Raw genomic sequence first — 10,889 nt, 5'->3', positions numbered from 1 at the left:
TGTTTACAAAACTACTTGAAAACATGAACAAATTACATTTGCAGCAAAAGGAATGGAATTGGAGAGCATCATGTTGAGCAATATAAGCCAAACTCAAGGGTCAAGGGTCATATGTTGTCTCTCATATGTAGAAGCTGGCCAAAAAAACAAAAAAAACAAAAAACATATTTTTAAGAAAAGGGATCTCATGAAAATAAAATGGAGACTAGTACAACTGAGGAATGTGGGGGAAGGAAGAAGGGAGGAAAAGGACAGTACTGGGAAATGAAATTGCTCAAATTATGTTATATGCATTAACAAATATGTTACAATCTCACTATTATGTATAATCATAAAGTATCCACAAAAATGATCTAATTAGTGAAAATTAACTTGGCTCAATTCATTATTTGATGACACAATTAAACAAAAAGTCAAACAACACTAAAATTCATTTTATATATTTTTAGCTATTTTAGAGAATTATTGTTAAGAAAACAAAAGGACTTGAGTCAGAGTGTTTAAAATAATTCATGCCTAGTTATCCAGCACTTTACCTACCAGAACAAAGACTGAGATGTAATCTCATTAAAAAGCCCATGATGGAGTTTTCTCATAGGTAGAGGCTGAACTCCTCAGTCTCTTGGTGAAGATCAAAAGCATCTTCCTAAGGGTTCTACCTTCCTAATTAAAACAGGTTCCCATATCAGCAAAATCTCATCCCAGAAAACAGAGACCTTCTGGAAACTTCTTTAAGCAACCATGACTATAACAAGAAAATGAGATACAAAGGGCTAGATGATAATGAAAGACATGTTTCCAGCTTGAGGAGAATGAGTTTTCAGGAATCTCTTGGATCATTCTAAGAGGAAAATAATTCTTCCACTTAAATGTGCAGAAAGCAGCTATGACCTTTTTATATCATCTCTATTTCTAATACATTAGCTTGTTAGCATATTTGGAATGAATTCAAATGAAAATCTCTCCTGAACAGGTTGCTTCCCTTGAACAATCCCTAGAGGACAAGGACTCGGATCTTTCCACAAAAGAGTAGCTGACTGTCAAAGGCTCTGAAAAAACATCTAATTTGAAGAGAAAAAAAAAAATACAAATTCCAGGGTAATGCTGGTCTCACAGAATGAGTCTGAAGAATTATCTTCCTTTTACATTTTTGGAATAGAGAGCAGTTGACATTTGTACTTCCTTGAAAGATTGGTAAAGCCAGGTGCAATGGCACATACCTGAAATCCCAGTCACTCAGGAGGCTGAAGCAGAAGGATTGCAAATTCAAGATCAGCCTCAGCAACTTAGTGAGGTCCTAAGTAACTTGGTGCAGGCCTGTCTCAAAATTTAAAAAAATAAAATAAAAATGGCTGGGGATATAGCTCAGTGATTAAGCATCCCTGGGTTCAACCCTCAGTAACCCACCTTCCCCTCAAAAAAAGGTTTGGTAGAATTATACAATTGAGCTATCCAGCCCTGGGATTTAATTTTCTTTCTTGTGTGACTTTTATTAATGATTGAATTTTGGTACTCCATGTTTTTTTTAGTTAGATCTGTTTCTTCACATTTCAATCTTGGTATTACCCGTGCACAGGAATTTATTTATATCTTCTACTTGTTTGCAATTTGTTGGTGTGTACTTTTTTATAAGAATCACTACTGATATTTCATATTCCCATGGTGTCAGTAGTAATGCTTACTTTTTCATCTATGATATTGTTTATCTGAGTCTTCTTTGTTTTTACTTTGGCTAGTAAAATTGTGTTAGTTTTTTTTTTTAACTTTTAAAAATTTTATTTTGTCAGACTTTAAAAAAATACTTAATATAATTTTCATGCTGTAATTTTTATTATTTGACATAATTCAATTTTTCATTGATATAACTTTCCTTGTCCCGTTTTTGTTTTCATGGCTGGGGATCCAAACCAGGGCCTTGCATATGCCAGGCAAGTGTTCTTACACTGAGCTGCTCTAACTTTCCTCTTAGAGCTGCGTTTTTTCCATGTCGTATGTTTGCATATGTTCTCTGTCAATTTTGGGGTTTCAAGAAGTTTTTCCCTCCCTTTTTATATTTCATTAATCTGTTTGTTGTATCAGGGTATGGTTGATTAATTTCCATGTGTTTGCAACTTCCATGGTTCTGTTTTGTTGTTGACTTCTTATTTTGTTATACTCAGAGAAGATATATGACATAATGTTGATATTTTAAAAATCTGTGGATACTTATTTTGTGGCCTGACACATTATCCTGGAAAATGTTCTGTGTGCTGATGAAAATAACACATATTCTGTAGCTCTTGCATGAAATGCTCTGCAAATATCTGTTAGCTCTACTTCATCTATAGCGTAGTTTAAGTCTGAGGTTTCTTGGTTGATTTTCTGTCTATATCATCTATCCATTAATGAAAAGTGGGCAATGAAAGTCCTCATGTATTATTTGATTAGAGTTTGTTTTTCCTTTCATATCTAATATTTCTTTTGCATATTTAGGTAGTCAAGAATTGGGTGCATATGTATTTACAGTTGTAAACAGAAGCAGGGAGTATCCAATAGATAAATTGTTTGTATCCATCTCTCAATGTTTACCATTAATTGTTTTCTATTCTATTATTAAATGTGTTCAAAATAATTGTTTATTTGTCTCTGGCTTATTAGCTTGTCATAGATATGAGTGTAAATTTCTCTGTGTTTTCCCATCATGGTCTAAATTAACATGCCAAAATAAGTATGATTGAATGTTGGAAATTTTAATTATAGTCATAAGTAAGTCCAAAAGAAAAATTGTAAGTTAATTTTAATAAGTTATTAAGTATAATTGGTTACTGTTATATAATTTTCTGAAAAACACTTATATATATTTATAAAGTGAAAGAATGAATTTTAAACTCAAATTCAATACCATGTTCAATAGCAAAACACTGAAATCAATGATTGTTTCTCTAAGTCATTTTAAAAGGGAATATTCCTTCTTTTTATGTGAGTCTTCATGCCAGAACAAAAATACCTGGGGACACAAATGGAATTCTAGTCATTAAGGATGTTCTTAATATCCTGAGAGCAGGCAGTGAGAAGACTGGCATCCTGTACCATGTGAGCTGAGGGAAGAGGACATCATCACATGGGTCCTCCTGCCTTCAACCTCTCCCAATGCCTCCAGTACCTCCCTCTGCAGCCTTCAGTACCCATCACAAACTCCCTACATACAAATTTCATCTTCTGCTTTTTCTGTTGGAGGAGACCCTTTGATGCTTTTGCAGGCATTCACTAGTAGAAACTACATACAATGTTAAAACCTGGACTGCTCAAATATGGGTAGACCCATCCCTTAAAAATTATTTGTTCATATTTTTAGAAGGAACAGAGTTACATAAATCTACTTCTCTCTCTCTCTCTCTCTCTCTCTCTCTCTCTCTCTCTCTCTCTCTCTCACATAGTGTAATATCAAAAAGCAAGAAGAGAATCTTGTTAAAAACTGGAGAATCAACTAAACCAGCTAATGCTAAGATACACATCCCCAACCCTTTTTAAAATTATTATTATTATTATTTAATTTGAGATGCGTTTTTCTACCTTGTTGAGGTTCTAAATTGCTGAGGCTGGTTTTAAATTTATAATCCTCCTGCCTCCACCTCCTGAGCTACTGGGATTACAGGTGTGTACCACTGTGCTCAGCTATTTCCTGAAAAACAAATTATCTGCAAGTTGTTTTAAGGAAGTGCCTTTAGAGCCTACTCAAAGTTAGCTCAAAACTGGCTTTTCAAGAGTAAGCATTCACAAATGAAGATGCCATCATAGCCCAGTGAATAAACGTGGCATTGCAAGTAACTGCACAGACCACAGTGTTGATCACAGGTGTGGTATCTAAGAGAAAATTCAGAATCACATGCAAAACCTCCTGCCAAAGGCGTAACCTGAAACTCAACCTGAAGAAACAGTATGAAAACTAAACAAGAGCACAAAGGACCTTTCATCAAACACTGCCAGGTACTCTGCAAGTCTTTGAAGAGTAGGTAGAGAAGTTTTAGGGTTCTTTTGTGCAGGCCTGTATAGTCATCTAACCTCTTCATAGGTAGCATGATATGATACTTTTCCAGGTAAGGTTTTTATCATGAGCCATGTGGAAGATTATGAGCTTATCACACACCCAAAAAGGTTTATAATATGGCCACATGGTCTTCTGTTGCCTGAGTTCATTCTTAAATGCTGGTTTCAAGGTGACCTTGAGTGGGCCTGGGAGGCATGTCCTGAAAAACAACTTAAAGATACTTGGATCCAGAAAAAATACAGGCTCAGTGATGTTTCACATGAAAAGAATCCATGCTTTACATTTGGCAGGAAAATGCAATGTGTGGGCCCGCTGCCGCTCCTCCTTCTCCGACCTTAGTTACCTCTATCTTGGGACAATGGTCATGTCCTGGAGGTCATTATGAGGGTACCTATGGGTTTACTTGCCCCTGGGGATTTCCTGCTGGGTGTGCTGTTGGCCACCATCTTGCTACAGAGGTGAAAAAGAGCCAGACTTTCCACAGCTCTGTGGATCCTGAATGCTAGGATGGATGGTGCTGGCCACAGCTGGTGAGAAGGTTGGAGGAAGGTGTGAGAGCATCTTGGTCTTGGTTCACCAGTCAGTTAGTCCAGCCCCCAGTGGGTTCCAAGGGCCCACAAAAGCCAGTACTTGCTGGGCCTCGTCACCAGCTTGGTCCCAGCACCAACCCAGTCCCTGGTACCATCCTCCCTCCCCATTCTGGAATCCATTGATACCCTGGTCCTGCCAGGTCTGGCATCAGTCTGGCACCTAACAGGACCCATTGGCTCCCCAATCACTTCTCTGACCACCAATCCAGCCCAGAACTTGAGCTGCATACCAGCCCACAGCTCTCAGTGTGTGGTCTTGATATGCCTGATACAGGACAGCTTTCTGGGACAGGTGCACATGTCCTGGTGCTCAGCTCTCAGGATCATCTGGGAGAAAAATGCTTGACATTTTAATATGTGCTATTTGGTTTAAGGCTATATATTGTTTGCATTGAGTATTGTTAATATTGATCCCCTCCTTAAAGGCAAGGTACTGGAAAGATTCAGGGACACCATAAGTCTAGAGGGTTGAAACTATACTACCTCACTTCAACACTGCTAGATGGGAAGATACATGAACAACACAAGAAAACAAGGGAACAAAATGTCCCTAACAAACCAAGAGGCTCCAATATAGAATCTATTGACAACTTAGTGGAAGAAATGTCAGAGAAGGACTTCAGAATGTACATAATAAAATTGATTCATGACATAAAGGATGATGTAAGGAGTGAAGTCAGAGATTAAGTTTCAGAAGAGGAAAGATCACTCCAGTAAAGAGAGATTATGAAAAGAAATCAAGCAGAAATTCTCAAAAGGAAGGAATTAATAAACCAAATTAGAACTTCAATGAAAAGTATCCCCAACAGACTAGATAACTTGGAAGACACAGCCTCAGGCAATGAAGACAAAATATATAATCTTGAAAATTAAATTTGCCCACACGGAGAAGATCTTAAGAAACATGAACATTATTTCCAAGAATTATAGTATAACATGAGGAGGCCAAATTAATATTTTTCAGGATAGATTAAAGCACAGAGATACAAACCACAGGAATGCACAATCTTTTTAATGAAATAATATCAGAAAATTTCCTACACTGAAGAGTGAAATGGAAAATCAACTACAAGAAGCTTACATGATCCTAAATGTACAAATTTGCAACAAACCCACACCATGTCACATTATAATGAGAATGACTAACACAGAATAAGGATAGAATTTTAAAAGCCACAAGATAAAAGTATAAGATACATAAAGGGGCTAATCAATTTGGATCTCAGGTGGTTTCTCAACCCAGATCCTCAAAGCTAAGAGGTATTGGAACAACATATAACAAGTTTTAAAAGAGATGCAAACCAAGAATTTTATATCCACCAGTTTAAGCTTCAGGCTCAAAATGAAAGAAAAATATTCCATAATAAACAAAAGTTAAAAGAATTCACAACCAGAAATCATGCACTACAGGACAACCTCAGCAAAATATTCCATGAGAAGAAAACAAAGAAACAAATGAAAAAATAAATGGGAAAACCAGAAAAAGGAGGAACTATACTACAGGAAAAGACAATTCAAGGAGAAACTAACTCAAATTAAAAACCAGAAATAAACCAAAATGAATGGTAATACAAATCACATCTCAATAATAACCCTGAATGTTAATGGCCTAAACTTATCAATCAAAAGACATAAACTGGCAGATTGGATTACAAAAAAAAGGTCCAACAATATGTTGTCTCCAAGACACCAACCTCATATGCCACAAATTCCAGAGACTAAAGGTGAAAAGATGGGAAAAAACATATCACTCACATGGACCATGTAAACAAGCAGGGGTTTCCATCCTCATAACAGAGAAAGTGAACTTCAAGCTAAAGTTAGTCAGAAAAGATAAAGAAGGACGTTTCATACTTCTTAAGGAAATTGCACATCAAAAAGACATAACAATCATAAATATTTATGTCCTGAACAGTAAAGTATTTATGTATATCAAACAAACCCTTCTTAATTTCAAGAATCAAATAGACCATGACACAATAATACTGGGTGACTTGAACAAATCTCTCTCACTATTTGATAGAGCTTCCAAATGAAAACTAAACAAAGAAACTATGGTACTAAATAATACAATCAATAATTTAGACTTAATGAACACATATAGAATATTTTATTAATAAATGAGTGAATAAATTTTCTTCTCAGCAGCACACCGATCCTTCTCTAAAATAGACCATATATTATGCCACAGACCTGCTGTTAGCAAATAAAAAAATATAGAAATGCCACTACATTCTATTAGATAATAATAAAATGAAATTAGATATCAATGATAAAATAAAAAATAGAAGATACACCAACACCTGAAGACTAAATAATGTGCTATTGAATGATGAATGGGTAGCAGAAAAAAAGCAGGATAAAACAAAAAAATACTTAGAGGAAAAATGGGAATAGTAATACAACATATTAAAATCTCTGGGACACCATGAAGGCAGTGCTAAGAGGAAAGTTCATTGCATTGAGCTCATTCATTAATAGAAGAAAGGGCAACAAATAAATGACCTAACATTACATCTCAAAGCCCTAAAAAAAGAGTAACAAATCAACACCAAAGCAGAAGACAAGAAATAATTAAAATCAAAATGGAAATCAATAAAATTGAAACAAAAGAAACAATTCAAACAATTGACAAAACAAAAGTTGGTTCTTTGGGAAATTTAAATAAAATTGATAAACCCTTAGCTAAGCTAATAAGGAGAAAGAGAAGACTCACATTTATTAAAATTTGTGATGAAAAAGGACATATCACAATGGACAGTACAGAAATACAGAAGATAGTTAGAAACTATTTTGAAAATTTAGTTAGAAACTATTTTGAAAATCACTCTAACAAAACAGAAAATCTTGAAGACATCAACAAATTTCTAGAGACATATGAACTACCCAAACTGAATCAGGAAGACATGCACAATTTAAACAGATCAATTTCAAGCAATTAAATAGAAGATACCATCAAGAGCCTACCAATAAAGACAAGCCCAGGACCAGATGAATTCTCAGACAAGTTCAACAAGATCTTTAAAGAAAAATTCACACCAATACTTCTCAAAGTGTTCCATGACATAGAAAAGGAGGGAACCCTTCCAAACTCATTCTGAGTCTAGTATCACCCAAATACCAACACCAGACAAAGACACATCAAGGAATGAGAAGTCCATACCAATATTCATGATGAACATAGATGAAAAATTCTCTATAAAATTCTGACAAATCACATAAAAAATATTAATAAGGTACACCATGATCAAGTGGGTTGATCTCAGGTATGCAAGTTTGGTTTACCATATGGACATCAATAAACGTAATTCATCACATCAACAGACTTAAAGACAAGAATCCTTGACAAAATACAGCACCCCTTCATGTTGAAAATACTAGAAAAATTAGATAGTTGGAACATACCTCAACATTGTAAAAGCTATCTAGGCTAAACCCAAGGCCATCATCATTCTAAATGAAGAAAAAATAAAAGCATTCCCTCTAAAACTAGAACAAGAAGATGCCTTCTATCACTACTTCTATTTAACAGAGACTTGGAAACTCTAGCTACAGCTATTAGGTAAAAGAAATTAAAGGAATATGAATAGAAAAAGATGAATTCAAATTATCACTATTTGCTGATATCATGATTCTATATTTAAAAGTTCCAAAAAATCCCACCAGAAAATTTCTAAAACTAATAGATGAATTCAGCAATATGGTAGGATATAAAATCAACACCCATAAATCAAATGTGTTCCTATATATCAGAGATGAATCCACTAAAGGTGGAAAACTTTAAAAACTAGGAAAACTACACTATTCACAAAATAAAATACTTGGAAATCAATTTAACAAAAGAGGTGAAAGACCTCTACAATGATGACTATAAGATACTAAAGAAAGAAATTGGAGAAGACCTTAGAAGATGGAAAGATCTCTCATGCCCTTGGATAGGCAGAATTAATGTTGTCAAAATGGCCACATTCCCAAAAGCATTATATGTCTTTAATATGCTTCGATTAAAATCCCAGTGACATCCTTCTTAGAACTAGAACAAATAATCATGAAATTGATTTGAAAAATAAGAGACCCTGAATAGGAAAAGCAATCATTAGCAAGAAAAGTGAACCAGAAGGCATCACAATACCTTAAACTATAATACAGAGCCATTGATACAAAAGTGGCATGGTATTGGCACTAAAATAGACAGGTTGACCAATGATACAGAATAGAAGACACAGAGACCAGCTGACATAAATACAGTATTCTCATACTAGACAAAGGCACCAAAAAGATTCATTGGAGAGAAGATAGCCTCTTCAACAAATAATGCTGGGAAAACTGGAAATCCATATGTAACAAAATGAAATTAAACTATAATCTCTCACCTTGTACAAAACTCCAGTCAAAGTGGACCAAAGACTTAGGAGTCAACAATAGAAACTCTGTGCCCAATATAAAAAAATAGGCACAAATCTTCACCATGTCTTCCTAAGATCTGATTTCCTTAACCAGACTCCTAAAGCACAAGAAGTAAAATCAAGAATTAATAAATTAGATGGATTCAAACTAAAAAGCTTCTTCCCAGCAAAGAAAACAATCAATGACATGAAGAGAAAGCTTACAGAATGGGAGGAAATCTTTACCACTTGCACCTAATATAGAGAATTAATCTCCAGCATATATAAAGAACTCAAAAACTCAACAGCAAAAATAAATAAATAAATAAATAAATAAATAAATAAATAAATAAATAAACAAACCACGATCAATAAATGGGCTAAGAAACTGAACAGACACTTCACAGAAGAAGAAATACAATTGATCAACAAATTTATGAAAAAAAAATACTTAACATCTCTAGCAATTACAGAAATGCAAATCAAAACTACTCTAGGATTTCATCTCAGAATGGCAATTATAAAGAATATGTAGCTGGGGTTATGGCTCAGTGGCAGAGTGCTTGTTTAGCATGTTCAAGACCCTCCTGGGTTCAATCCTCAGCACCACATGAAATTAAATAAATAAATGAAATAAAAGTACTGTGTCTATCTACAACTAAAAAATAAATGTTTTTAAAAAAATTATCAAGAATACAGGCAACAATAAATGTTGGTAATACTGTGGGGGAAAGGGTACACTCACTTGCTGCTGAGACTGTAAATTGGTGCAACCACTCTGGAAAGCAGTATGGAAATTTCTCAGAAAACTTGGAATGGACCTATCATTTAACACAGCTATCCCACTCCTCAGTTTATACTCAAAGGTCTTAAAATCAGAATACTACAGTGACATAGCCACAAAAATGTTTATAGTAGCTCAATTCACAGAGAAAAACTATGGAACCAACCTAGATGCCCTTCAACAGATGAATGGATAAAGACAATGTGGTACATATACACAACAGAATATTACTCAGACATAAAGAAGAATGAAATTATGGCATTTGCTGGGAGATGGATGGAGGTGCAGAATATCATGTGAAGAGAAATAAGCCAATTCCAAAAGCCAAAGGCCCAATGTTTTCTCTGATATACAGATGCTAATTCACAATAGGAGTGGGGGTTGGGGAATAAGAGCTGTATTTTGGACTATGCAGAGGGGAACAAAGGGAGAAGAGGAGGTGGGGTGTGAAGGTTAGTAGAATGAATTGGATATCATTATCCTATGTACATATATGATAGCACGACAGGTGGGATTCAACATTATGTATATTCATAAGAGTGAGAAGTTATACTCCATTTATGTATAGTTTGTCAAAATTCATTTTACTGTCATGTGTAACTAATCAGAATACATAAAAATAAAAAAATTTAAAACAATGCAATGTGTGACCTTGTATTCTCTTTTGCCACAAAGAGTTTATAGTTGGGACAGTTGGTGAAGTGGCAATAAGCTGTGTGGATTGTATAATAGTATTGTCTCTTAATTTTGCACTGTGATGTGGTGATTCAATAACTGTCTTTATTTTTGTCCATATTGATATATGTACACATAAAATTATATATATATATATATATATATATATATATATATATATATTTACTGATACAAAAAGATAGTAAAGAAAGTAACAAGTGGATGTGAAGTAATTTCAGTACTTGGGGAATCTGGAAGAAGTGTCCCAGGATGTCTTCCAACTTTTATCTGAGTTTGAAAATATGTCCCACTTAAGATATTTTTAAACAAACAACTATATATGAAAAATACAGAACTAAAACACCACAAAAAATAACAGAATCAATGGATGCTTACTCAATATATGAAAATAGGTCTGAAGGCTTTGT

This window comes from Urocitellus parryii, chromosome 4, assembly GCF_045843805.1.
Source record: "Urocitellus parryii isolate mUroPar1 chromosome 4, mUroPar1.hap1, whole genome shotgun sequence".
NCBI lineage: Eukaryota > Metazoa > Chordata > Mammalia > Rodentia > Sciuridae > Urocitellus > Urocitellus parryii.
Note: the sequence above shows the minus strand (reverse complement) of the source record.